The 25,290-nt window shown below is 41.1% G+C and overlaps 1 protein-coding gene across 11 annotated transcripts in view; it reads left to right on the forward strand.

Moving 5' to 3' along the window:
* The window catches only part of TSPAN4 (tetraspanin 4), a 462,762-nt gene that overhangs the window by 158,869 nt on the left and 278,603 nt on the right, over positions 1-25,290 (forward strand). The gene's annotated exons all lie outside the window — the stretch shown is intronic.

Consider the following 25,290-nt stretch of genomic DNA (forward strand, 5'->3'; position numbering starts at 1 on the left):
TTGGAGTTTATGTTCAGTCCCCTCTAAAGCCCTGTAGGGAAAAGTATTTCTGAATCTTCTGGAAGAATAAAGCCAAAAGTAAAACACTAATAACTTCCAAGTGGGTGGATCTGAAGTGGTGAAGCTTTTAAATGGTAGGTTACTCTTCCCCCTTTCTTTTATTTATCTTAAATACTTCCTATTTTGGTCTCCTTTAAACCGTTACAGTGCACATACTGACCAGCCCCAACCTCCAGCTGAAAGTCAGATTTTGTCAGAAATCTGGAAAGAGAAATAATTTCTGGTTTGCAGTTGAAACAGAAATCCGCGCGATAGCAAATGGTAAGCGCTTACTGGCAAGCTGCTGGAGACACTCAGAAAAGTAATCACTGCATGGTGTCCCTTTTAACTGGGAGTTGCAGGTGCTTATTTAAATCCCTGTAGGTCTGTGGACTTCTGCAGCAGGTGCAAACTGAGGATTTCGCCAAGATCTGTGGTGTGAAGCAGAACTGAAGTTGGGCATTTGATGTTAATGAGTATTAACTTTTGGCTTGGGTATTCTGATACTCTCAATAGCTGGGGTCTATCAGGAATTTTATGTTGCTTGATTTTCAGTGACCCTTCTCCTCCAATTTCTAGCTCTCTGGTTCTTTGTGGGAAAAGGTATTGTCTTTGCTTTTATATCTGTCTGACTTCCACATTAGTTACAACTGGAATTAAGATCTGTGCAGTGTAGTTAATGTTACCCTGGGTCAATTGAGTTGAATCAATCAAAGCTCAGTGTTTTATGCTACAAAATAACTTTTTGTCACTTTTTTAACATTGTGTTGTCTGTGAAGACTAAAATATCTGTTGTTATTGCAGGTCCCTCAGAAGGGCTATTCTGTCCACGTAGGTTTTACAGTTAAACAGAACAGGTTAATTTGGTAAATGGCCATAATTTACCACCTAATAGAGTCTGTAATCAGACTAGGAGTTTGTTGTGTTTTCTGCATTACTGTGTCAAAACTTGAGAGCGACTTTGCTTTCAATTCTCAAACTGAATTATAGGTTTAGGCCAAAGAGATGCAGCAAACACAGGCTTTCAGCAGCTGGACTGACCCAATTTTCTTCATTGCCAGTGACGATTTTGTTGGCTTTGTATTATTATACATTTAACTCAAGCAGAACTTCCAGTAGGTGAGGATCGGAAAAGAGTAGGAGACTTCTTTGTTTGCTTTGTTACTGTAAATATTCATACAGCATCACTGTATAATTTAGAGGATACAGCTCCTAGGGCCATGTTTACTCCCTCAGCCTTACAGCATTGTGTACAGCACTGCTGTATGATGCATGCAGGAAAAAACCAAAATCTGTTTCACTGTAGAAAATTTTTTTATTCAGTCTTTAAGATTGTCTTTACAGACTAAGGACAATTTTTTTCTGTGGTGTAAGGGCTTCTAGTGAAACACAGTGAATCAGCACTGGGGGCTTCTGTTTGGGCTGACAGTGAATGTATTTGATCATGGATACAGTAAGTGTTTGTACTTTAAGTTATACGAAAGAAGCGTGAGCTTCCCAAGCAGTATTTCACCGTTGAAGTCAGGCAGTATGAATTGTCATCTCAAGTACAGCATCACTGGGAGGTGAGATTTAGCCAAAATGGTCACTTCTGCTATACAGATGGGGAGATGAGGTGTTGGAAAAATGGCACACTGTCATCTCCCTTTCACTGGCAGAAAGGGAGGGAAATGTCTGCCTGTGTCCGTGCAGTACTTATATGCAGATGAGCCTAGACCGGAAGCTGTCAGGTTGTAGACTCTGAGGGATTTAAAACAATCTTTGTGCCATGAAAAGTCTTTTTGCCCATGTGCCTAATGGTAGGAGTGGAGTCATTGTAGAGGGGAGTAATGCTTTGCTTTCCCCCACCTATTTTTGTTTTTCTTTAGCTTTTCCTGCTTCTTGCCTCACTACTGACAGGGAAACTGGTTTGCCATGCTAAACACCTTGGGGCTGCCAGGATGGAGAAAACTTACAGGCTCCTTTGACAGCTGTAATCAATAAGAAGTGAAAAATCTCACTTTGAGAAGCCCTTTTCCAACTATAAATGGCAACAAAAGTCATGAAAGTGAAACCCTGATTTTAGACCAAACTGTGAAATCTCAGCCCAGGGAAAAGATTTGCAAACCAGGAGTTTCTCTGCTCATCTGTGCGCACCTCAGTCAAGGAAAGAACCACACTGTTCTAGACAGTCCTCAGAAATTCTTTCCTCAGACAGCTCATAAGCTGGAGCTTAGCACATCCCTGTGCTCTCTGGGCAGAAACAGGTCTTGCTGCAAGAGCTTTCATTATCATATTGAAATCTTCTCCAAAGGTCCCACTCACTCTCTGAGAGATGCTGAATTTCTCCAACTCTTGTGAGATCACTGGGAGATGAGGAAATTTCATTAATAACATCTGGGCAGAGGGAGGAATCAGAATTAGCTTTTTAACCTAACAGGTCTACTTTATTTTTAAAAACAAGTGAATAATTTCTATGGAAGGAAAAAAGTTGTTTCTTTCCAAATAGATTTAATTGCCGACAAGTCACATTGAAAAATGGAATAACAGCTTCTAATTATGATTAGGGATTGACAGAAATTCCCAGAGCACATGGCTAATCAAAAATAGAGGCTGAGGAGTGCAGAATTTTTCATGCTCTATTATGGTGACAATGACAAATCATTCAGAAACCATAATAGGAAAAGTTAAGTCTAACTGGTATGTTCTAGTTTTGTGATGTTGAGTAACTGTTAGTGTGGGCTATTACTGTCGTCTTTGTTTTGCAGGAAGCAATGCCAGCAAATAAATATGGCTATGTCCTATCTTGCTATTTTACTTGGAACTTAGCTGCTTATTTGGTTGATATGGATTATTCCCTTTATGTTACGGCTGCAGCTAGGGAATCTGGTGGTAATAAAAAGATGAGGTTTGCACTGATAGATCTCAATGTTTCATGAAGTGTGATTTAACATTGCAGATATGTAACAGAGAAACAAGTTTGCCCCCATGGTCACTTAGCTGGCAGGAGAACTGGTATGAGTATCCCTGCCCTGGAGTCCCAGCACGGGGCTCCTTATGTCCAACCATGCAGCCTCTGGTTTGGTTGTTAATAGAACTGTCAGTGGTATCATTGCTCGTAAGGATGTGGGGAGGGCTTTACGCTCCCCAGATATTAATCAGGTATCTTTTTGTCAGCACTGAATTAATTTTTAAAAAAGAGATATAAAAATAGTGCACCCTTTTGTATTAGCTATCGTACATCCTCTGGAAGCATCTTTGCCAAATGCATGAAAGAATGCAATTAATGGCTACCCAAAAGATTTATTCTATTATCTTGACTATCTTTTTTCTAAAGTAGTTTGACGTTTTATTTGTCTGACTTATCTGTTGTTGTAGGGAGATTTTGTTTTATTACCCCTGAGAAGGCTGAAATGTTAAACAGGAAATACAGGAGCTCCTTTCATTACTTTTTTACTATGAAATGTGAACTCTCAGACTGGAGTGTCAGCTCTGCAGTAAAGGAGAAATCTGGGCTCCTGGTTGGGACAAAATAGTGCTCAGGAGATTTAGATTTCATTATAAACAATATACCAGACCCTCTGTAGTAAGCTGCTTATACCTCAATCCTAAAGAGCAGTTTTAAGCCCTGCACAGCCTACCTCTCAAATTTGAAATTCGGGTTGAGCTTTGCCTTCCTCTGACACTGCCAACATCCGAGAATCTGCAGTCAGCATGAACAGGCACCGCAGGGAAGGAGCGCACTGGAGTGAAGTCAGGTTCCTGCTCCCAGAGCAGACTTAACTGTGAACAGTAGGACAGATGTAATTTAAAATACCTACTGATGCTGCTGGATGCGTGCTGTTGGTAATGTGAACTATAATGGTAACTATAATATGTCAACAAGGAGGCTGTTTATCTGGAAGAGTAAGAGCCATTTTTGTATGGTCATCTTTTAAAGTGAACTCGTTTCTTCTTCAGCTAGTCCAGACATGCTTGACATCAGCTGAAATCTCTTAAACTTAATGGCTTTGGGGTGTTTTTCTAATGGTGTTCTGGTGTCCAGGCATCCCTGCAGTGCTTCATGATTTCCTGATTCCACCTTTATGCATGTACACACACTCTCCATTTGGGAATACAAGTTAAATATTTGATTTGATTATGATCTTTGAGAAGCACTGTAAGTAGGAAGGTTTTTTTGAGTGGCTATGAGGAAGCTCAGATAGATCAGAAGCAAAGAAAACCAATTGAGAGTAGATTTGCAGTTGTCTGTGTGGGAGCGCCCTATTTTACTTTGTATCGCCATTTTGAGTCAAAGAAGATGAAAAGCATCTGATTAATAGAAGCGTGGATGAAGAGATGTGCTGTTATAGTGTTTTGGAGTCCTGTAGATCTTAGGCTTGGCACCCAAAAACCCCTTCCCTTCACAAATGGAGCCTTCTTCATATTAGAGAAAACTGTAAGATAAATGAAACTAGCACTTGCATATATTATTACTTATGTTCTGTGTGAGTAAATGAATATCCACATGTCTAAAATGAGTCTAAAACCTAGCTCTGCAAAAATAAATTGCTTTATTTTAATAACATATAACATCTAAGAAAGCCTCTGTTTTTTAAGAAAAAAATATAAGAAACTTTAGACCTTCTTGAAGTAAAGATAATTGTTCTCTTGCTTGTTTTAATTATGTTATCTTAAGTAGGTCACTCACATGCTTAAAGCTGTGGAAAATTTAGGAAAGCTTTGGAACATGGCATAAGTGCAGAACCAGGCGACCTTGGTTCCAGTCTCCTTTCACAGATCGGTCCCTGCATTGGTCCAGCATTTTAGCATGGATTGCCTACAGTCAGAGAGAGCGTTTACTTGTATTTGTTTTTTATCCAGACTGGTGTTGGCACTTCTTTTCTGGGTCAACTGATTTAATTACAAACATGTTCATTGCAGTCAAGCTGTCTTGTAGCAGCAGTGATAAAAAGATAAAATCAGGCTTCTGAAAGCAATGGTGACAAGATTGGCCCGGAGCAGATAGAGACTGAAAACAGGAACAACTTTGTATGGTCAGAGATAGCACTGAATATTTGCTTTCTAATTTAGGGTGTGTTTTATGGCTGTAGAAGAATGAGGCAAAAATTACCAGCTCAGTTAGTTCCTAATTCCTTAAATGGGTGCCCCCATCTTCCAGGTGCTTAGGATGTTGCATGTCGCTTGGCTACTAAGAAAGTCTGACATTTTGGTGTCATCTGTGAGCAGCAGAGCTCACAAGCACATCTCTAAACTGCTCTTTCCCTCTTCAGCTGCCTAAGTGGTAGAGCTCCTCTGAAAATTTGAGTAAAGGGCTCTTTTGAAAACAATTGGCTACAAAGATACAATGTGGAGAGTACTAAAAGGAGGACTTCTCTCTGAGCTGGTTTTGCCCTACTTCACTAGTGTACATACAAACTGGTCTTTAAACTCCTTCGAGACCCCCAAGAAATATGGTTATGAAGATTGTGCTAATGGGTATAATATGTCTGGAAAATATAAGCATTTCTGAGCTGATGGGTTTTCAAGCATGGCCTATGTTACCAAAGTCAGTTAAGTGGGATTGCAGGACACAGAACATCTGTTTCAGAAAAAAATCTCTAGCCTCTGTTTTTTATGCATCTTCTGCTTCCATACTTGGTGAGCTTTTGGGAAGCTGGGTGGATTGTGCAACCTGATCAGTGTTATTACTGTTATATTTCTTCTGCTACTGTTAACAAATAGGTCATGAATTTTTTTCCTTTAAGCAAAGGGTCCAAGAGAGACTGCTTTGGACTGTCACATGTTTGCTATCTGGAGCTTTGCTACTGTAACCTGAGGAGGTTGCGATGGTGGGGAGTCTTTCCTGGCGTTCAGGAAATAAGGGAAGAAAAAGAGTTCTATGCTGGGGGCTGAGAAGTTTGCATAAAGCACACTCTGTAGCAGAACAAGTCATGAAAGGTTGGTTAGCAGCGTAATTATTCCTCTCTTCACTATGAAGCCAGCCTGCACCTCTTTTTAAATGCAAATGGAAGTTATTGGTAGCTTGAACTTCTCAATGTTGTTCAAAGTAATAAGATTTTATAAGCGCGAGATAGGATGTTTTTGTTCTGTTACAATAGTAGGTAAGCTCTTTTCCCCCTCAGTTTGGCCAGGACTTCACCAGGCACAGAGAGGAGGGAGCAAATAGTAAAGAGGCAGAACCTGTGTTTTTTCTTCTTGGCTGCTGGGTATAGACTCAGTGAGGGATACGAGCCATGCTAAAGTCCTGATCCACAGTCCTTTCAATTCAGAGACCCTCATCTATTCTGAGAGATTTGAAACAAGCTCCAAGCCTGTCTCCTTCAATCCAGCTCATAGTATTGTTGGCTGGCCAACTCAGGAAAAAAAGAGGTATTAAAATAATATTGTCCTGGAGCATGCCCCTTCAGTGCTACATGCCCTGTCTTCTGCTTGCCTGGTGTTTCACAGCACCGAGTCACAGCTATCTTCATTAGCTCCTTGCCTGGTGTAATGAGAGATCTTCCTCTGGTTTCAACCCAGATATTCCTCTGTTTACGAGAGGGGGAAACGCTGTATTCTCTTTATAGCCCTGCCTATTCCTATTCCAACCCTGTTTTTCCTCAATGCAGTGGACACTTTTACTTCTCTGCTTTTTTCTGTAAGATCACAGGCTGTAGTGGAAGTGACCTACGTAGGCAGTAAAGACTTGAAATGAAGTTGAAATAAAATGAGCAAAGCTGTAGGGAAAGTGAATTTGATTGGAAAGTTTTCTCTGTGTGATCAGCCAAATCCTAAAATCTGTCTACTCCTCGACTTTTCCTAGGATAAACTATTTTAGGTTAATTGTGTAGATATAATCCCCTTTGAGAACATTTGTTCTGGAGTAAGAGTGTCTACGTAGAAATTGAACTCTTGAAACCACTTGAAAGTATTTATTCTGCAGTAGCTGCTTTGATTAACTTCTAAGCATACCAAGACCTACAGTGATCACAGTTGGCATTGCTTCTGTACCTCATTGCTTCCTTAAAGTAGCTCAGAGAGCATCCCTGGTAATAAGTCAGGTTCAGAATTGCTCCCTGTCATTTTATTTAAACTAGCAGAAGCAAACAATTGTGTCGACTCTTCATCTAAAAATGTGTACCACAGATTGAAGCACTGCACTGCGTATCTGTGTGCTGACTCCACAAAGCTCCCACCCTTTGCTTCCATCTCTTTCATAACAGTAGAGTTTAAATGTAGAAACATCTCTTAAGTCAGGCAAGGATATTTCACTCAGAAAATGAGAGGAGGTCAGTGCATCACATGAAGCAAGACATAAGGGGATGAGGCACGTCAAATGGAAAAGACTGGAAAAAGGCAAGGGAAGAGTACTGAGGGAGAGAAAAACAGGAGTGGAAACAGAGGAGAAAATGCAGGGAGAGGCTGAAGGTCCTGATGAAATTGAAATGAGTAGTAGTTAATACACAGGAATTGCTGGGTGACTTTGGATAAGCCAGGATAGCCCCACTCTTCAGAGCTGGAGCTCTGCTGGCTTCCTTGCCACACTGTCTGTGCTGGTTTTGGCTGAGAAGGGGTGAATTCTCCTCACTGTGGGGGTCGGCTACCTTTCCAGCCTCCCGCGCTCTGCCGCGTGGCGGGGTGGGGCCTGGGAGGGGCAGGGCCGTGGTGGGGGCGGCTGACCCCGACTGGCCAATGGCAGGTTCATTCCATACCACGTGACACCATGACCAGTATATTGAGGGGGGGGCGGTGGCAGCGCGGAGGCGGCGCGGCGTCGGGTTGGCGGGCGGCGCGCGGCTGCGTCGTGTGCGGTTTGTTCCGGCGGTTCGTTCCCCCTCTCCCCTCCCTTCCCCCCCCCCCGGGGCTTTGCGCCTCTCGTTGTTCTCCTTTACATTGCATTTCTGTTGTTATTTCTTTTAATTTTAATTATTAAACTGTTCTTATCCCAACCCACGAGCGTTACCCTTCTGATTCTCTCTCCCATCTACTGGTGGGGAGTGAGCGAGCGGCTGTGTGGGGCTGAGCTGCCGGCTAAACCACGACACTGTCCCAGTTCGCTTCAGCAGAGAACTTGCCTTCACCACTCAGAGGTTGCCATCTGGCACAGCCACCCATTGGCCTGTGAATTATTTGTGCCTGTCTAAAGGCACGAACTGCTGAATGCATGAGCTCTGCTGTCGCTCCAGGATAGATGCTGTAGCTCAGCTGGGGGCCAAATGGTAGAGTCTCAGCCCCCAAAAAAGCCCAAATAGCAGTTCCCATGGCTCTCTACAAGGTCTCCAAAGGAAGGGGGCAGCCCTCAGCAGCACTGCAGCCAGGGCTGTGGCCAAAGTAGCAATATTTCAAACTGAAAAAAGTAAATGCTGCTCACCTCTGGTATCATTCGCCTAAGGACCTTACAGTTTTATCATTGTCTGGATGAAGCTTCACAGAAATTTGATTAAATAGCTCAGCTATTTCCAGTAGGAATGGGAAAAGATACCGAAGGCGAATACCTACTGAATAAACAAGAGCTAGGGATAACCTTCAGCTTGCCTGAGCGTGTGGCCCCTGCCCCTTACCCTGGGCAGGGTCCACAGTTGCTTCTCCATCAAAAAAGTCTTTGCTCTGCATGGAGCTCATGAACAGCCTTGTGTTCTTTGTGTTGGACCACTGCTTCCTTATGTTCTTGACATTCTGCTTGCTTTTGGTTCATTGCCTCCAGTTCTGGGGAACCAGCATCTTTTAGTTGGCCAAGAGCTGACCTGGCTTGGGTATGTGCAAATGCTTGTGGTCAGTTCTCAGAGGATCTACTTTGACTCTAGTTGGAAAACTGAGCACTTAGTCTCTCGCTTGGCTTCAGGTCAGCCCCAAGAGCTTGATATTCCTCCCTTTTCTGGGGTCAACAAAAATTAATTAATCCTATCTGGTCCTGAATGCTTCAAAAGGTCTCCCTATTTCAGGATCGTTTGGCTGGATAGGAGATGGTAAAAATAACTGCCTGCAAACAGATGTGAGTTCACCATCACCTTTCATTTATGCTATGGGGGAAATATGTTAGACATATATTAGACTATAGAACTGTCCAAAATAACTCCAACACTTTGCAGCCAGTGAGCAGCTGATGAACATGGTCGTCTGTTTAGATGTTGCTGTCTCCCTGCAGTCAGTGTTTAGATCCAAATGACGGAAACACAAACTCCTGAAATCAAGAAGTAGTTACAGTTCATGAACAACACAGGGTCAGATTTGAAACTGGTGGAAGTTACCATAGCTTCATTAAAGTTTCATTTATTTATGTTTACATTATTTTAGCTGCCTGATTTCACAACTCTAATTTAGTGCATAGCAACGCAAGTAACTGAATCAGCTTAAGGTGACAGTGGACTCTGCTGTGAGGAGACCAGAGTTGCATTGAGGGGGGAGAGTTAGCACTCTTAAATCAGATGTACTATCAGTAAAAATAATCTGGAACTAGAGCTTTAATAGATTGATATAATTTTATAGCAGCTTCTGATATGACTGGTAAATTGTAGCTAAACCTTAATTTACCCACCACCCCCTGCTCTTCATGTTGAGTATCATAATAATGAAATATCCTCTCATCTGAAAATGGTCTTAAGAGTTATCAGTATGAGGGGTTAAAGGTAGACCAAGAGCAAGTCATGTACTCCGTATCGTCAATTCACAAGCTAGTTATCTCCCGCCAGTGGAATTATAAAAGGAAGTTAGTGTTCTGGAAGCCCTTTTCATAGTGCAAGTGCATATTGCATTTCTATTAATTTAATAATTTAAGCCCAGCTTTTAAGCCTAACCTTCAATAATTTAAGCCTAACTTTTCTGAAAGTGCAGAGTTGCTGTTTGCTATGCTTTTGAAAGATGCAAGGTCTGTTTATGGGCTCAGTCTCAACATGTCTTTCTGTTGTTATAAAGCTGTTTCAAATTTAGTTTGAGGATAAACCTATGCAACTCCTTCATATCAAATTAATAATGCTTTTAGTGTCTCTGATCTATAGTGGGGTGTTTTGGTTAATTTTAGCAAATTTTATCTATTGCTCTATAGTTTAATATAAACTTCCTGAAGGACTGAAGGGAGCTTCAGATAACAGTATTTTTAAAAATTTTGATAGTGTACAAGTGAAGGATACTTTATCTGAGATGAAGGGTTTTCCTGGCTTTTGGTGTTTAGTCAGCCCTTAGTTAGGATTTCTGGACATGTATGTGGCAAAGATTTAGATCATCTTTGCCATTTTGAATTTCTTCAAGTTTCTTTTGACTTCAGCAGGTACTAAATCTATTAAGGGCAGGCATGTCACTATAAAATTGAAGCAGAGACAGGAAATAGGCATTTGTCATGTGGATGAATTTCAACAAGCTTGATTTCATATTGCTTTTTGAAAAGCAGCCTGGTATGATAAATGACAGCAAATGAAATTCTGCTTAACAGTTGCTGACCTCTTTTTTCTTTTTCGGTAGTATTCCTGCAGAAGACACAATATTCAAACCTAAATACAGAAAATAGACTGGGAGCATGTTATGAAGCTTTCCATGCGTATAAAGTGTGTTCTGCAAAGCACTTTGAGTAACAAGGGCATGCTAAGTATGAGAAATTTTGCCATTGACTAGTTCTGTTACAAATGTGGAGGCATAGAAAGATGGAGGTTCTCTTCACAGATGTTAGCCATGTCCCTTGATGTAGATCTGGAAAGTCCTTGGACTTAAATTGAAATGTCTTCACAGGCAGTTGGTTGGTCACTAGTTCCCTGCATCCTCCCTTGCCAAACACATAAATAATAATGTTTATCTCCTGAACCACAATGGGTAATCTCTATGGTTTTGGAAGCATTTATTATCAAGGTCAAAATGAAGTAGCCTGCCAGCAAAGCTGAAGGAGGGGAATAGCTCTTCTTTGCAAAGAGAGAAAAGGATGCGTAGATTTTTTAGCAGGGAGTGTTTAATGTTGCTGCCTTCATACCATACCTTCATTCCATAACGCAGAAAAGGTCATGGAAGGGAAGACTTTTATGGCTAGGAAGTCTTTCTAGCCATGGGGGAGCTCTCTTGCACTGTCTGGGTTACAGAGGATACAGCAAGTATAGGAGGGTGCAGATTCTCTCATCTCACCTGGTGCATGTGGACAATGAGATCAACAAAGGTAATGTGTAATCATGGAGAGCAGACCATGGAGCTCCTACTGCCAGCTGAACCACCTCCTTTAAAGTCTTTTTGGGGCACACCGTCAGATGCACATTAGCAGAAATACATTTATTAGTATAAAGACACAGAAAAACCTTAGAATGTACTCATCAAGATCCGTCATTCTGAACAGGGAGAAGTCCGAATATTCTTGCTGCCATCTTGTTCTATGGGAAGTCCAGAGCTAATTGTGACAAAACCAAGTTTTTAACCAATTTGATATCTGACGAAGGGTCAAGACACTTTACAGCCTTATTGTTACTCAGGCAAGCATTGTGCAAAAATTTGTATGAGTTGGCGTACTCTCTTCATAATATATTTTGTATTTATGCATGTGTATATATACGTATCTTTATTCCTATAGAAAAGCAGACTGTGAAAACATGATGTTTATTTCTTAGAAAACTTGAGTACAGTGGTCCCTCATACCCCTTTATGGTTTCTGGGTGTATTTCCCACCCCCACCGCCCCTGTTGTGCCTCTAAGGAAGAGGAGCAAAGGCCAACTTTGGCAGCAAACATTTTCCTTTAGAGAACCTCTGTTCTTTGCTGCATGTCAGATAGTGTTATGGGATAGTTTCTAAACCAGATTAATTGAGTTCAAAGAAAGTTCCCAAGCTTTGCAGAAGCTGTCAATTTGCACTTTTTTCCCTTTTTGACACTATTTAGTGTCAAAAAGAGTTCAAGCTGCAGTATGACAGCATGATGGGAAGGTGTTGTGCCTTCTTTCCAATTTAGAAGAATTGCTTTCCAAGTGGGAAGGTCTCCAGCATCTCCTAGTACTGCGAAGAACACAGCAAGTACAAAGATGCTTTGCAGTAAATGTCTCCGGGAGGCCTGGTGAGCCTGAATTTGAACATAGATGAGCAAGTTGAGTCCCTCCCTGTATGAAGTGCCCCTCAAGGTGGGACTACAAAGAGCAAGTAATCTGCTGTTGTATCTAATTTACTAACAAGAAAACTATGTTTGCTAATGGTTAATGAATGGTTGCATTACGTTTCCTTGCAAATGCTGTTCTCCTGTCTGGTATTAGCTTCCTCTTGGGAAAGCCAGATAGCACATTCTGGCTGGTTAGCTCTTTCCCTTTGACACAGCTGCAGAGTTGCTCTCTCTGTTTCTAGTATTAACTCCTACCTCTTGCTTGGAGTTTAGATCCCTCCCAGGGTACACCTCCTGTTCATCCCTGTCCACCTACAGTTGTTGGTGTGATGAAGCATTTGGGCATAGTTAGGCTCACTGAAGGAGTAAATAAAGCTTCCTACAGGTTTTGTCAGTCTCTCATGTACCCTCCACAAACTAACTGCTCACTTGACTTACTGTTTCTCAGTCTCTAGACAATTTTGAAATCCCTGTGGCTTCAGATCTGGGTTTCAGTGTAGCTGTATATGCAATTCCTTAACCTTGAACTGTTGTTTAAACTTGTACTTCCCTAACAGAGCACAAAACCAGGCACTTAACTTCATGGACATGCTTGTAGGCTTGAGTGCCCATCAAATCAGATTGAGTGCTGCGTCAATTTTGAAAAGAACTGAAGGGCAGATTTTTACTTACTTGCCCCCCCAACCCCCACCACCACCCATCCCTCCCCCCACAAAAAAAAAAAAAAAAAATAAAAAATTTCAGTATCTTGAAAATATAAGACTTCCTACTGGACATAAGGAAAGTCATTCTTTTCCAATACTTTACATTTCTGAAAGAATGGGGGGACAGAGATTTGGAGGGGGCGGGGTGATTGCTTTTAATTTTGCTTTTTAACTTAAATCTTCCACTGCAGGCTTTAGACTATCATGACAGAATCCGTCAGGCATAATGGAAGTACCAGTAGGTCCCAGCTCTTGCACGTGCCTCATGTGCCATTGTGCTTGGTACTCTGGATGATGCCATGTAAATCCTTGGCTTGGCAACAGAAGTGCTATCCAGTTACCCACTGACTGGTCTGTATTATGCTTCACCTAGTTTTCTGATTTCATTTCAGATTTACTAACACCTGGTCTGCAAGTGGTAATAACAGCCGTTGATGTTTATAGGAGTATAGCCATGTATGTGTGTGTAAATGCATGTAAGTATGTAAGTATACATACTAAATGCTTACACAATTCTATTGCATTATGAGTTACCACCATCTGTGTGAGTGTGCTACCAGTGTTTTCTTCATTGCACTGATTGTCAAGGTACCCTAAATGAACGAATGAAAATACATCGACCCAGAAGGTGCCCATTCTTTGTTCAGAAGTGAACCGGTTGCCTTGACGAGTTCAGTTTTGAAAGCAATCTTTTTCAGGGCACTGAAATATAAGAAGTGAGAAATCCTACCCCGGACACAAGAGAGACTCAATTTACCAACCGTCAGACATGTGGCATTAACTTTGAACAAAATGAACACCAGATTCTCTGAGCTTAAGGCTTCAGTGGAGCCCAAAAGGCAGATATGTGTATTTGAATGATGCAGAGGAGTGGCCTTTCTGTGTCAAGGTTCCTTTTATGTCCTGAAATAAAATAATGGCATTCATAAAGATGACTGCTACAGGGAGGACTTACAACCTACATGTTGAAACAAATACAAGATGTGGAGTAATGAATTTTAACTCATCACATTCCTATTTCCCTGTGAAAATTTCCTCCTACATTTCATAGTATGTTTCAGTTCAAATGGTGATCCTATTGAAGGTTGTTTCCAATTTAGTTTGATGAATGTTGAGAAAGATATAATGTGTTGAGAAGGATATAATATTCTCTTTTGTAGTCTTCATGGAGTGCAAGTTTGGAAAAGTTCATTAACTTGTTGAGCCAGAACAGGCAGAAACATTGGTAAAAATTTACAAACATGGTATCAGTTCAGGTTTTTTTTGTTTGGGGTTTTTTGGCAGGGGAGTGTTTGGTGTGGGGTGTTTTGGTCTGGCTGCTGTGTTGGATCTGCATCAAAAGCTTTTTGGGTAAGCTGACACATTTATAAACCTCTGAGCTTGGAAGCTGAGTCTGTACTATTTCCATCAGTTAGGGGATTTTGAAGAAACTGCCAGGCAGGTACTTTGCAGAGATGCAGGACATGATGGCTGCAGGGGATAGCACACTGCAGGTAAGAACGGCTGCAGAACTGCCCTTATCTTTTCCTGCCCACTGTGTCCAGTGGGCATGTTGCTCTCGCTTTTACCTGATGGCACCGCTCCCAGCATGCGACAGGCCTTGGCGTAAGCTGGGTGTTAAGCCAAAACTTGAGCAGGAGCTGAATAAGCAGTCACAATCTGCCTCAGAAAAATCATGCAAGCATGCTAATTCTGCCAGTTGTATTCCTTGAAGTATTAACTTCAACGATGAAATGAGAGGTTTACCTACAAAAAGCCATACTGGCTACTACATAGCTGCACTGAGGACAACAGTCGTGTGCCAGCATGTGCTTCCTGGGTGTGTTGTCCCCATTGATATCCCTGCATGTAAGGAAGGAGTAATTGCTTGCAGTGCAGGTCGTTCCATTTAGAATTCTGATAATGCTTTAAAAATGGCAGGATGTTGTGCTTCAGCCTCTGTTGGCACCTAAACACCACGCAGCTGCTTGCTCACTCCCCCCACCCCTCTGGGATGGGGAGAGAATCAGAAGAGCAAAAGCAAAAAAAACACTTGTGGGTTGAGATAAAAACAGTTTAATAATTCAAATACGACAATAATGATAATAATAATAATTATAGTAATTACAATAATGATAATAAAAAGGGAAAAAACTAGAAACACAAACGATACAACCACTCACCACCTGCTGATTGATGCTGCCGGTCCCCGAGCCGCGATTGCTTCCCTCCCCTGGCCAGCTCTTCCCAGTTAACATACTGGGCATGATGTTACATGATACGGAATATCCCTTTGGCCAGTTTGAATCCGCTCTCTCAGATGTGCCCCCTCCCCTCCCAGCTTCTTGTGCACCCGGCAGAGTATGGGAAGCTGGAAGAGTCCTTGACTAGCTCTCTACAGCTTCCTGAGGAGGGCAATAGAGAGGGAGGTGCTGGTCTCTTCTCCCTGGGATCCAGTGATAGGGCACATGGGAATGGTTCAAAGCTGTGCCAGGGGAGGTTTAGACTGAACATTAGGAAGCATTTATTTACTGAGAGGGTGGCCAAACACAGGAACAGGCTTCCTAGAGAGCTGGTTGGTGCCCCAAGCCTGTCAGTGTTTTAGGCATTTAGACAATGCTCTTAACAACATGCTTTAACTTTTGGTCAGCCCTGAATTGGTCAGGCAGTTGGAATGGATGATCATTGTAGGTCCCTTCCAACTGAAGTAGTCTGTTCTGTTCTATAACGCTTAGATGTTATCTCTCTCCTCTTACAGCCAGTATCAAGAACAGATCAGATGAATTGTCTGAAATGTGCTTATTTCTCAGTGCTGACAAGTAGACGGGGAATAGCAGGGAAAAGCTTACACTGGACATCAGAAGTTAGATGGTGGGAGACTCTCCCTGTCTGTTTTTTGAAACACTATTAAAATGGTCAAAAATGGAAAAAGAAAACAAAAGCAATGAGGCAATGCACACAGTCACCCAATGAGCAATGGTTTGAGAGAACACAGTCTAGTGCTTTAATCCTTGAAACATGGTGTTTGTCTGGAGAGTCACCCAAATGCCTTACAGCAGCTGGGCAATCCTCTTCAAACCATAAGCACACACCAAGGCTATGCCAGAGGAAACAGTAAATGAATTGTCCAGATCTGTGTCCCGATTTAGTGTAATGCAGAGACACGAGACATCAAGGTTTCCTGAAGGAAGGTATCTTTTGAGCCATTTTAATCCCATATGTTCAGCAAATGTTTCTGAGAAAACCCTGTACTCTCCCCTTTCCTCCTCCATCAATATTTATTTTAATATCCATTTTTATAGATTGAGTTAATTGTTTGCTCTGCTGTATGTCTTTGCATTGGCTAAAAACCCAGTGATTTTAGTACAATGGCAAAGGTAAAGGAAGATCTGTGGAAAGATCTGCCAGAATGGGATTGAAATACGAAAACACCTCCATGCCTTGTAAGCCAAAGCTTATTGATACATGGAGGAGTCTAATAGAGATGGTGTCAGCTGGGAGCTGGAGAATCATTACACCTTAATCACTCTTTGCTTGCTTTGGGGAATTGAAACAATTCCTCAACTGGTCATCAGCTTTGTTTAACAATTTATTTTAAAGAAAAAAAATCAGAAACAAAGAGATAAAAAATTAAGGGGGAAATAAGGTTTTTCAGGATGATTCAGGTGTTTGTTGGTTTGGATGTTTGTCTGCGTTTTTTGGTTTTGTTTGGTGGTTTTAAACTAGCAGTATTCTAGAAGTAAAAAGAAATCCAGGCCCAGAAAAAGAGGTGAATAAGCAAAAAATCCTTATTGGGGGACAGATGCATCAGGCTCAGGATCAGCTTTTTGCTTATGGACTGTAAGGGACTCGAAACTTGTCTCAACATTGTTGGCAGGACAGTTTAACTACCGAAGCCTGATCACCACAGCAACTGAGCAGGACAGTTTAACCACCACGGCAGCCAAGTGAGTTCCACCCGACAGGAACGTGTGTGTCCTGTTGTCTCAGGGCACACGTCCTCTGCACATGCACCCGGGCTCAGGGTTGCCTGACAACATGGGGAGGCTCAGACCCTCCAGAACTTCCGAGCACCCTGTAGTGATGGTACTGGGCACGCGCCCCACTGCCGCGTGGGAGGCGTGGGTATGCAAAACAGTTATTGACTATGCAAGAAAACAACGCTATAAAAAGGGGAAACCAGCTGAGACCACGAGGAGTGTTCCGGAACATTCCCCCACTGGATCTGAAGATGCATCGGACTGACAAGGCGCCACAGATCCGTGGTGGTAACTATCGCATCTCTCTCTTTCCCTTCCTCACTTTTTTCTCTCTTTCTCTCCCTTTCTCTTGCGTACTTGTTGTTGGCCAAATACAGTGACTTGGCACTTGACTCCGTTTTGAGTCTTAATTCTGTTTCTGAGAATGCAAAAGGAACCTAGTCACGATAAAATATTTGAGTTAATCAGAAGTTAAGCCCAGCCACCCCCAACCTCCCAGAGCTACCTGAGGTTGATTGGAAAGCAGGGGGGTTTAACCTCTGCCAAATAGTTCAGCCCAACAGGAGATCATGACATGGACCAAAGAATCTTCTCTTTTTTATTAAAGGAATATGGTTAATATGTGACAACTATGGTATTGTTTTGTGAAATATAGCCCTTAGACTGCTTTTTGAAGGGAGAAAAAAATCCTGCTTGATTTATGGAGAAAAAGGCCTTAAGCTGTAGGTGGCATTAGCAATGAAAATGTCAGGCTCTGTAGTGTGTAATACATGACCGTGCTGTGATTTCATTGTATTTGATGTTATAGGAAAATAACCAGGACTTCTGCACTTCTGATTACTCATTTTGAATGCGGCTTTTCTAAAGAGAGTGACAGTTTCATATTCCATGGGGACAAAGTGCAGCTATCTTAACCGTTGCAAACTTTGGCCTTCCTCCACAGAAGTCAGCAGGATTTACTTATCTCCTATGGGAGGACCATAAAACCTTAAGAACATGTGTAAAGAGGGAATTTTCAGAGAAACCATATTTTATTTGTATCAGCTTAAGTTACCAAGGTATCTGCTGGAAAGCTCTTCTCTGTTCCTGATTACAAGGGATGTCTTTCATTTTCATCTAAAATCTGTTTACACCCTGCACAATTATTTTGTTCTTCCACTTTTTAAAAAGAAAAAAAATATATATCTCAAGATTGAAAGCTTTCAACACGGGGTAATAGCAAGAATACATTACACTGAAGAAGGATGACTACGGCACTCAAAACTGCCTTGCATGATTAACTTTTTTGTGTTGCATGTTTTCACTTTTCAGCCCCTTCTTACATTAGGGCTGAGAGAAATGCTGCTGAATATCTTTGGTCTTATTCACCCATACATCAACAAATGAGGAACAAACCAAAATTTGTTTTCCTTGGGAAGAAGTCTCTCTGTTTGTCAGCATGGATTGAGTTGGCTGGTGCAGATCAAGTCATTGCAGGACCACATGTTAGGTTAATAGAAGATCATGGAAATGGCTTAACGCTTCAGCAGTTTTATTACTGGAATTGCAGAACTGAATGTCCAACAGGGGGGTGAGATCATCTCAGTCTTACATTCTGCCTCTGCATCCACTCAGAGGTGGCAGATCATTGGCAAGAACAGGGAAAGCTGCAAATGAACGTGCCCGAATTTGATCATAGCTGAGAGATGGTGCTTATGTAGGAACAGGCAAGTGACAAAAACACCACCAGTAAGTAATACTGGAGTGACTTTTTGGAGTAATTTCTGACTCTCACATGCTGACTCCATGGAGGTTAAACCCACATAATGGATGGCAAATTACATCGAGCTGACTCTACTGACTGGCCTTGCTGCTTTAATTTTTAGCTTTCCCCAGTGACTATATACGTACATGCCTGTGTAACTACAGTAGGAATTCTGGTCAGGTTGGTTTAATACTTTTCTATAAGGTAGTGCAGAGTTATCATTAAATCTGTTTTTATTCCTAGGTTATTGGTGTTTTTTTTTATTTTGGTATTAAAACACTGAAAAACTGGTTCAATTCTGCTTGTTCGTTAAACCCTGTTAGATACAGGAGCTGAGTTCTAATGAGCAACTTGGCCGATATATTTGCAGGCATCTTTTATAGGAGGAAGAATGTGAGCTGGAAATAAAATTTCAGTCTCAGGCTGCCATGGGCCAGTTATTATGAAGACAGTTTAAAAATAATGAAAACATACTCACTGGATAAAAGTTTTGAATGAGCTATGTGAATTCTAAGTTTTAATGCTGGGTTTCCAAAGTCACTTGGGATCAGTTCTATGAAGATACTGCATTAGGTAAAGTTGCAGGTGGACATTTTGTGGAATTAACAAACTTAAATGTCATTGAGGCTCTTGAAGTTTTGTTGTTTTTGGTTTGTGTGTGTTTTTTTTTTTTTTTTTTAAATAGCTAGCGATTTTGGTGCTTGGCCTGAATCTTTTTAATGAGACTCAATTTTCTGACAGAAAGGAAGTAGCACTTTTGAAACTTGAACCCTGTAAACTGTTAGAAACTATACATGAAGAGTAGAGATACATGTTACTGCTGTACTTGTTTCTGAAAATTGTACATTTAAGGCACTCCTGAAAAAGGAAGAGGTAAAATTGTATCTGGTTAGAATCGTAGCAGCAAGTTTAAGACCAATGGGAAAACAACTTTTGATATAATGAGTAGTGATATGATCTGTAAAACTGGGATGTGGATGAGAATTCCTTATTCCTTTGCCTAAACCAAATGTTTGGATTTCTTCTTATTTCATTGCTTGACCTGAAAAAATCGAGACTTTTCTCTTTTTGCATTTCAACTCAAACTATGTAGCACACCCTCTGAATAGAAAGTAGAATAATATAAATGAAAGAGAGCTAAAAATAAAATTAAAGTCATTTCCAGCTGGCTCTATACAAGCACTAAAAACAGAAATAAAGGAGATTTCATAGTTTCACTGTAGCATCCAGCAGTGAAAATCAATCAGTTTGAACCAGGTTCATAGTATTAAAACAAACCATCAACTTGTAGTAGGAAGTAAAACAAGAGGTGCAACATTCACACTATGGAAAGCAGATTGAAAGAGTGAGCAGATTAATGGGAATATTTTAAATATATTTTTGTGTGTGTCCATGATCTTTTATTACAAGAGAAAATCCAGTCAATTAAATTTATATTGTTCATTGAAGTCCAATTACATATACTAAACAGTGGGAACGTGTGGTGGATTGATGCCGGCCAGCAACTGAACTCCCACCAGCTGATTGCTCACTGCACACTGCCCCTGCAGTGGGGTACAGGAGAGAATTGGAAGAGCAAAGGTGAGAAAAAGTCAGTTTAATAAGTGAAGAAAAATTCCGTGTGCAAGCAAAGCGAAATAAGGAATTTATTCACTACTTCCCATCTGCAGGCTGATGTTTAGCCACTTCCTGTAGGTAGGCAGGCCTCAGCAAGTACAACGCTTACCTGGGAAGATGAACGCCAATACAGCAAATGATCCTCCTTTATCCTCCTTTCCTTGAGCTTTTATTTCTGAGCATAGCATCATGGGCTGTGGGCTGTGTCTTTGGTCACTTGGGGTCAGCTGTCCTGGCTGTGTCCCCTCCCAACTTCTTGCCCAACGCTCAGTGAGAACATTGCCATTCAAGCCTGCTTTTACTCCAGAGTGTTCAGTTGCTGCTGGAATTACTGTGTCTAGTGGCAGCCGTTCATGCTGGTCAGAAGAAGGTGCTGCGCTAGTGACTGCAGCTGCTGGAGGTTTCTGCTGTAATTCAGGCATCCAGGTTTTTCACTTGGCCATTTTGCCTGCCTTCAGTTTCATCATTTTCTTGGATCAACTGAATTCCCTAATAAATTCATCAAGACATATATATCTCTGGTCACAAGTGGAGATGCTTTGTCTTTTTTTTTTACTGCTGGAGAGGCCTGATTTTTGTGGATACTTTATTTTTACCAACTGAATTTTTTGAGTTTTGTTAGAAATTAGTTCCCAGTGTCTACATTGCTAGTATGGGATGGTATATTCATCCCTTCAGCTATCAACAGAGGCTGACTGGCTGGACTTGAAATTAGTTTAACCCGTTTTGATTGCAACAAAGGACTCTAAATCCTTAGCATTATTGTTGCCTTCATTTGGACATGCCGAAATCCAAACGCATGTGAATCTCATGTTTTGGAATGGCTTAATTTTGGTAATTGTAAGGATGCCCTGTTGTTCAGATGGTGGTTGCCACTTAAGATAAAACAGAACTGGGCACTCAGTGCTGCTGGATACTTTTGTTTCCAATGCATAGGCTGTGGCCGTATTCAAAGTGCAGGAGTTAGGGCTTTTGATCGGTACTAGAAATACACAGGAGGTGGCTGTATGAGTTACATACCAACATTGCATTTAAATGAGGCATTTGCTGATTTTTCCACTGCTCCTGAAAATTTCCAACCCTAATGGTAGCTTTGGTTTTGAGTGTTTGGATTTGTTTTTTTCCCTTGTAATTACACACTTATTTTTATATATCTATTTTAACTTGAGCAGGTATCTGTGCCTACCTTTAGCTTGTTTCTTCCTGAAAATTCTTGTTTTACAGTGATACAAGCATATAATAAACAAATGGAGCTCTTGAGAGCTGAGAACTGTCTTTATACCATGTCCTTATTAATGACTCACCCCTGCCCACTCCTTTAATGGAGAAGATCTGCTTTTAAAGTTGTGTTTAAAGTTGCTATTTCAGTATACATTTTCATATTTCTCTCTGCCTGAAGCAGCTGATGTCCACCTGAATCCTGAACAGGGTATTTGTCTGTGATATTGAAGAAGCCTTATAGCTCTGCTTGTGTAAACACAATTGCAGTTGCTTCTGAATGCCCTAGCAGTGTGTCAGAGTTAAGTAAATAAACGAACTACATTAATTGCTCCTACATCCCTTGAGTGCTTCCACTTTGTGCATTTTACAGTAATGTTAATGTATTGTAATCCATTATTATCTGCAAAATTAAAATTTTCTTTCTTTGCCTGCATCTGCCACTGTTAATTCAGAAGCTCTAATACATGCATTGAAAGAGGGAGGTAATAAGCAAAAGAAGGTCCCTCTGGGAACGTATAATTTCACTTTTACTCATGACTCTTTCTTCCAACCCGGCATGAAATAAACAGTGTAAACATGCAAAGTTAGCACACTGCTAAAGTGAGACTACAAAGCAAAGTTGTAAAACCCTTCTGTAGTTTTTGCACTTGCATTTATTACAGAAATGGCAAGAATGAGACTCAGTAAGTGCAATGATGCACTGAAAACAGGTCTCAGGCTTGCATTTAAAGTCTGGGGCTCATGTGGAAGCTGTGAGCAGTGTCGTGTACTGGAATGGGAAACTACCCAGTGGGGCACGCTGGGTCAATCATTTTTATCAGGGAAAATGATAACCAGCAGAAACCTGAGATTCATCAAGGAAAGCAGGAAAATCCCAGAGGGATCTGTGTGTGGGCACAGCATATCTGTAAGAAAAAAGGTGGCTGAATGGGCTTTAACAGACCCAATAGTTTTGATTTGAACACAATTGCCTTACCACCATCTGGGAGCTGGCTGATACTAAACATGTATTTCTCCTAATTTTAAGTGCCAGAGCCATTAGGAGATGTCAGACACGGATATTCAGTTTAGCCATTGTCTGACTTCAGAGGAGTATGTGAGTGTGAGACAGCCCATGACATGTTGGACAACTGGGATGAGTCAGAGAGATTCACAGAGATCCAGGCAGAGTAAAGGAAGAAATCAGAATGGGAGCAAGATGATGAAAAAAAGGAAAGAAAGTGGATGGTGAGTGGAAGTTTTGGGAAGCCTTTATATTTAAGAGGGTTTCTGCAAGAATGGGCTCAGGCAGAAATAGGAGAAGCTGAACTGCCTGGAGCAGAATTAACATTTGAAAGCAGCATGGCCGCCCTAAAGGAGCGGGGAAGATAGCTACATGGAGGGAATGTATAGGGAAGCATGTGGCAGAAGAAGCAAATGTGCTTAATTCTATTTGCCAGCATTGTATTGCATCCTTCTGGGGCTTCAGTGGGTCTTCCATGGAGTTTCAGAGGAGATGCTGGTTCAAACCTTACTGTGGATGGTGCATCTGATAGTTGCGACCTACTCAACAGCCTGTCTGGCAGCACCCTGGCCTCACAGCAGCGGTTCTGTCTTCTCTGCCAAGGAAGTGCTTGCAGGCAGAAGTGCCAGGGCACAAGCTGTGTAGGGCAGGTAAACAGCAGCACAGGGGATAGGAAGTGGACCTTTCCCCATGTGTAGGATGTGACAGATGTCCTGTTGTTTAAATGAGATTATAATATTCTGCTATTAGTCTAATCACTGTAATTAGTCATGCTGTGCTCATTGGTGATGTCCCCAGGATGCGTTTAAAAAATGTCCTCCTGTTATTTGCCTGAAGGGTGCTGGATTTGGGAGTAGAGAACAGCAGCACTGCTACTGTTATCCACCGTAACAGGAGAGATCTGAGCAAAGGAGACAGTTGCAGAGCATGACTTGAAGCAGTCACAATAAAAAAATATGCGTGTGAGAGTGGATGCATGCGGGTGAAAGTTAGAAAGGAATAAGCTTGTTGTGCCAGTTGGGATATGTATATTTATACAGGGGCAAGTAAGGCCCTGTTGGGTTATTTGTCTTGGGGCTTTCTGCCTTCAGCATACATTCCAGAGGAAAAGTGCCAGTCTACAGCTGCTAAGGTATTTACAAATCCAGGAAGAGGCATGTAAAGTTCAGTGATATGTTTTTTATGCAGACATAAAGAAATTGCGGTGAAATAGAGGAGGTTCTTTAATTTCATGAGGCTTAAAAATGGGTACGGCCCACAAGGCTGTACAAAGCCGTCTTGATTTTCTGATGTGCAGCAGCATTGGGCTTTGCAGAATAAATGGAACTAATCATTTCTAGGAGCTGATCTGATCCATTACTTGAGAAGCTGAGAGCTAGGACTTGTACCCTTGAGTCACAAGTGACTCCTTTCTTCTGTCTTAAAATGTTAATAAACAGCTGCTGGACGTCACGGGTGTTTGTAAAGCTGTGAGAATTGCTGCAATGAAAGATTGTCCTCTATGAAGTATACAGCGTTATTCCTAGGCTCCTGGGGGGTAGAGTACCCTCCTTTTGTGTGTATTGGACTTAAGGGCTGAATAGTAATTGTTGAAGCCTTGAATATTTACAATGAATTGTGGAAGAAGAATAGATAAAGTTTGCATTAATGTAGGTAAAGAAACACATATGCATTTAGTGAATGTAAATGTGTATTTGCCAGCTTTTCAGGAACATAGAAATGCTATTAAATTGTAGAAGAAAAAAACTTTACCCTTAGGTAGAGCTTCTCTGTAGGAATAAGATAAATATCAGACAATAAGTAACTGCAAAGCCTTCAAAAAGCAATGCTATAGAAATACACGCACACACTCTGCCACTCATGTCCTTCATGCATTAGAAAGCATAAAATGCTGTGAATGTGCTATCAGCAACATCTGTTTTCTGAGTTCTCATTAGGAGATGCTGATCTACATTTAGTTATATGATTGTCTCACTTCCAGAAACCTCAGATTTCTGCTCCTTTGAAGAGCGTAACAGCCATGCTTTTTGGTTTTGGAGCAGCACTAAATCATTCTGTAGTTTTTCTGCCCCTCCCACTGCCTCATATACATGATGCAAAATGTTTCTTGTAAGTTCAACAGCTACACTGGTTTATGTGCAGACTGGAGATTTTAGTAGACAGAGGAAATGCTTCTAAAGAGGAGCTTTGATTTTTTTAAAAGTAGCTTCAAAATTGACAGTTAGACTTGATGATCCTAGAGGTCTTTCCCAACCTTAGTGAGTCTATGATTCTATATTGTCTCCCAATGATTTCTTGGTTCAGCCAGGAAAAAGTAAATATATTCTTATCCTTTTAGTACATAATAAAATTTTTATACTAACATAATTCTAATGAATTCAGTAACAATGCAGTGCTGTAAAATAAGTATAACATAATGGAAACAAGCACAGTGATCCTACTTACCAACTCAGAGCTAAACTTTTAGTGTAAGCATTAAGTTTGGTATTTTTGGTCCATCAATTACAATGTTTTGCATCTAAAACTTTTAACAATAGAGCACTATAAAACCACTGTGACTTCTTTTCATATCCTTGGCATTGGAGAGATCTAATGCTGGTGTCTAACTGATGAATTGGACACTTCTACATCATTGTTACATATATACCATCACTGGTGCCATATCTGTAAGAGTAATTCTGGCAATAAGCATTAAGTGATATCATCTCTCTTCCAGATAGTCCCAGGAGAAGCCAAAGGATGATGTCATGTCTAAGTAGTTTAATCCTAGATGTATCTTTTAATGTCCTGATTTACATGTATTTCTGCAACAGGATGAAGAATCACAGTCTACACTGAAGCTATATGAGTTTTTTTTTCTTGGGCTGTCAATTTTTCAATTTCGGCAGCAGAAATAAATACTTTTCAAGAAAAACTATGTATTTTTTAGATCAATATATATCTGCATACATATATAGATCATACATAGGTATGTTTGGTTTAGCTTTTA

Source organism: Phalacrocorax carbo, chromosome 5 (assembly GCF_963921805.1).
Source record: "Phalacrocorax carbo chromosome 5, bPhaCar2.1, whole genome shotgun sequence".
NCBI lineage: Eukaryota > Metazoa > Chordata > Aves > Suliformes > Phalacrocoracidae > Phalacrocorax > Phalacrocorax carbo.